Raw genomic sequence first — 4223 nt, forward strand, 5'->3', positions numbered from 1 at the left:
CATAATGCAAGCAGGGTCAAAGAAATGTCTTGCACTTGCAGTGTATGTTTGGGAGCTTTGTAATGGTCCTTATTTCATGTCCACAGGTTCACACCAGTCCCAAGAAGAGTTCTCTGTGGCACAGACCAGTTTTAGCCTTACTGTAGAAAGTTGCATGAACTAGAAGGCCAGAGTTCTTTGTCATGGTCTTCATCCTGGAGCATTAGTCAGCCTTAGATGTCATTAGTCAGGACACTTAGAGCTTTGACTAAAAAATGAGACCTTAGGCCTTGTCTACGCCATGGCATACTGTTTTAGTTGAGGCAGAAATTAACAGGGTTGTCATGTCGGAAGGCTCAAATGTACCTTTACAGAGATTCATGCATCAAAAGAAAATTAAATCTAGGATTATTATTATTTTTTTGTTTTGCATTAATAGTGCATGTTCTTGTAATGGCTTCAAATTCTTTAGTGAGCTCTTCCCTCAAAGACTGTTGCAGTAAAAGAAATATGACCTTTGAGATCTATAGCTGGTTTCAGATTTATGGAGGAATTTTGGCTTGCGTTCTTAGATTTCTTTTCAACATTTCATTTTCTTAGTCAAGGTAAGAGAGAAGCTTGGAAGGAAGTTTTATTTTTTTAAAGGAATATGCTTTTTCTTTTCTTTTTTTAATTAAAAACATGTAATTCCACTGTGACTTTGCTATCTGCTTAAGAGAGTTCATCTGCAATTTTAAATGTAGAGATTTCTTTGTATGGTATTGATTAGGGATCACTGCTCATACCTTTCATGAAAGAAATGATTCCTAATGGGAAGCTTATAGTGGTCTCAGTGAATTTAGGAACCGGTACATTCTAGCCTTGTAGTAAGAATGCTCTACCTTATTTATTTTGGCCAAAAGGATATTTTACCTTTAATATTTTTTTAAACTTTGATAGCAATCTGTGAAGTCCAAAAGGATTTATTTTTTTCACAGAATAGACAAGCATTTGTTTTAAAATAACAGATGTGTAGCTTCATATATTTCATAATTCATATATATCGCTAACTTCATGAAAAGATTTAAACCTGCAAATTAAACTGACAGTTTGTATGAAGAATAAGTTTGGTCTTTTTTTTGGTCAATGCAGATGAAAGTTCAGGAGATTTGTTGTGTGACTCCTGTAATTACAATAGGAATTTCATATTTTCTTTATTCCAGTATAAAATATTGCAAGCAAAATGTTGCAGCAACCACATGTTAAATTCCTCACTTGGGTGTGTTGGTTTTGGGCCTCTGTGTTAAAATAGCACAATGCAGCTCTGGGTAGAGATGCCAACCTGCTCTGAACATGCTATTTTAGAAATAGGAAACAGTACAGCCGTGTTACTGTGGGTCTCTGCTAAGTGCAGCTAATTATTGTGCGTGCAGTGCCATATTGACCCAATTTTATTGCTTTCCTTATCAGAGGTAACACATTCATAATTAGCTCAGATCTCTTTATACAGAACTGCCTTGTGCCATGAAGACATGCTCCAAAAGGCTAGGCCTGAAAGGAGAGAGGGCAAAAACCATACCCAAGCAAACTATTTAACTTGCAGTGCTTAAACAGCATATTAGACATTTTTCTTTTTTTTTTCTTTTTTAATTTCAGTCTTTGTCATTTAGGTTTTTTTCCTGAAGTCAAGCTGGATTGACATAGCCTTTGGGACATGGTTGGTATGAGTGCTAAAAGCAAAGTATACCATAGTCTTCTGTAAAATAGATGCATTTCAACTCTTTGTAAAAATTAAAATAATTGATGATCATATGTAGTGTTGCTGAGGTGGCCAGGCATAGTTATAGGCAGAGTCCCTGCAATGTTGGGGAGAAGGGGGAGGGGGAACCCTGGTATGGGGAAGAGAGCCATGAAAGGGGACACATGAGCTTGCGGTAAAAGATTGAGTTGTGACCCTATAACACCGTGATTTTCAAACTGGTGTCATCAGGGGTTCCACAAAAAGATTGGGGGCAATGATGTAGTAGGCCTGGCAGCAGTACACTGCCATTACCAGGCCAAGTTGCCTGGCTCTGTGTTGGCTCACACCACCCATTGACTCAGGGGTAGGGCTTCTTCAGTAGACAAAGTGATATGAAAGGCTTATGTGACCTCAGGAAGTTTGAAAACCCCTGCTCTAACAGTTCTTGACTGGTCCCTGGAGAAAGTCCTGATGTTCGTTTTGTTTTTACGGGGAAAGCCCTTTCCTATATTGGTCTGGCTATCTGACAAGTTCTACTTGAATCCTTCAGAAGTGATCCCAGACAAAGTATTTGATTGCCATTTGACCTATGGCAATCATTATTAACAAAATATTAGTATCAGTCTGAACATTACAAGAGCTTTGCACTGAAATGCTCAGTAGAAACCCAGGTCTTATCAGGTGGGTACTTGAACTTATAAAAGAAGACCTTGAAGAACGGAAGAAAATGAAATGTTAAGAAAATCTACGACTTCTCCTTATGATCTTATGATAACTGCTACACCTCCAAAAACAGTTAGTTGCTACCATGTAATTGAGGTTATCCTTTGATAGCCAGCAGATATTGTAGCCAATGAGGCTTTTATAAGTCTCATTTTAAAATGGTGGCCAATACATGCGTGGAAGCCCAAGAAGCCTCCTGCAAATTTAATGTAAAGATGCTTCTCCTCTTTCTGCCTGTGATATTCCATCTGAGGACGTGGAGTGAGCTTTTAAAAGATTCCAGCAGTTTTTCTCTTCTGCTGCAGCATTAAGCCTCTCTGAATGGTTCCTTTAATCCCTCTAATGGCAGTGGATTTTGAGGCTGTTTGACCTTTTAGTTTATAACTTTAGTCCTTTTTAGTCACGGGAGCAAATCAGCATGGCGCAGGGTGACCAGTGGAGTCCCTCAGGGCTCGGTACTTGGGCTGATACTTTTGAACATCTTCATTAACGATCTGAATTTGGGAGTCAGATGCAAACTGGCAAAGTTCACAGATGACACCAAATTATGTGGGAGAGCAATCACACCGCAGGACAGGCTAGGGATATAGGCTGACTTGGACGTGCTTTGGAGGCGAGCTGACCAAAACCTGATGGCCTTCAATGTTGAGAAGTGTAAGGTGCTGCACCTCGGTAGGAAGAACCTTCAACATATCTACAAGCTTGGCAGTGCTTGCACCATGACTGAAAGAGTTTTGAGGGTCCTGATTGACCACAAGATGAATGAGTCAGCAATGCAATCCTGTGGCTGGCAAAGCAAACCAAACTCTGGCAAGCATCTACTGATGCATCTCAAGCAAAACTAAGGATGTCATCCTCCCACTGTACTTGGCCTTGGTGAGGCTGCAGCTGGAGTACTGCATCCAGTTTTAGGCCCCACACTTCAGGAGGGATGCAAAGAAGCTGGAGAGAGTCCAGAGGAGAGCCACTTGTATGATCCAAGGCCTGGAGGGCAGGCTGTACGAAGAGAGGCTGAGGGACTTGGAACTCTTCAGTCTGCTAAGAGGGACTGGAGCATCACTAGGAAACATTATGTCTTCATTTCATGTATAAAAATGGAAGGCAAGCTTCTGAATGCCAGGCAACATGGCTTTGTGACTGGCATGTCTTGCCTGACCAACTTCATCTCCCTCTATGACCAGGTAACACGTGCCCTGGACAAGGGAGATGACATGGACCTCATGTATCCAGACTTCAAGAAGGCCTTTGACCTCGTTCTTCATGATGTCTTCATGGTTAAGCTGGGGAACTGTGGCCTTGATCATCATATGGTCCGATGGCTAGGCAACTGGCTATAGGGTTGGACCCAAAGAGTACTGGTTGACGGGAGCAAATCAACATGGTGCAGGGTGACCAGTGGAGTGCCTCAGGGCTTGGTGTTTGGGCCGGTACTCTTTAACATCTTCATCAGTGATCTGGATTTGGGAGTCGGAGGTGAACTGGCCAAGTTTTAGGACGATACCAAATTATGGGAGAGGGCGGTCACGTGGCAGAACAGGTTAGGGATACAGGCCAACTTGGACATGCGCGCAAGGTGGGCCGACCAAAACCTGATGGCCTTCAGTATTGAGAAGTGTAAGGTGCTGCACCTCGGTAGGAAGAACCCCCAGCATACCTACAAGCTTGACAATGCTACGCTTGCTAGCACCATGACCGAAAGGGACTTGGGGGTCTTGATTGACCACAAGATGAGTATGAGCCACTAATGTGATGCTGTGGCTGGCAAAGCTAACCAAACTCTGGCGTGCATCCACCAATGCAT

The sequence above is a fragment of the Gavialis gangeticus genome, unplaced genomic scaffold (genome assembly GCF_001723915.1).
Source record: "Gavialis gangeticus isolate Ggan-Ray unplaced genomic scaffold, GavGan_comp1, whole genome shotgun sequence".
NCBI classification, from domain to species: Eukaryota; Metazoa; Chordata; order Crocodylia; family Gavialidae; genus Gavialis; species Gavialis gangeticus.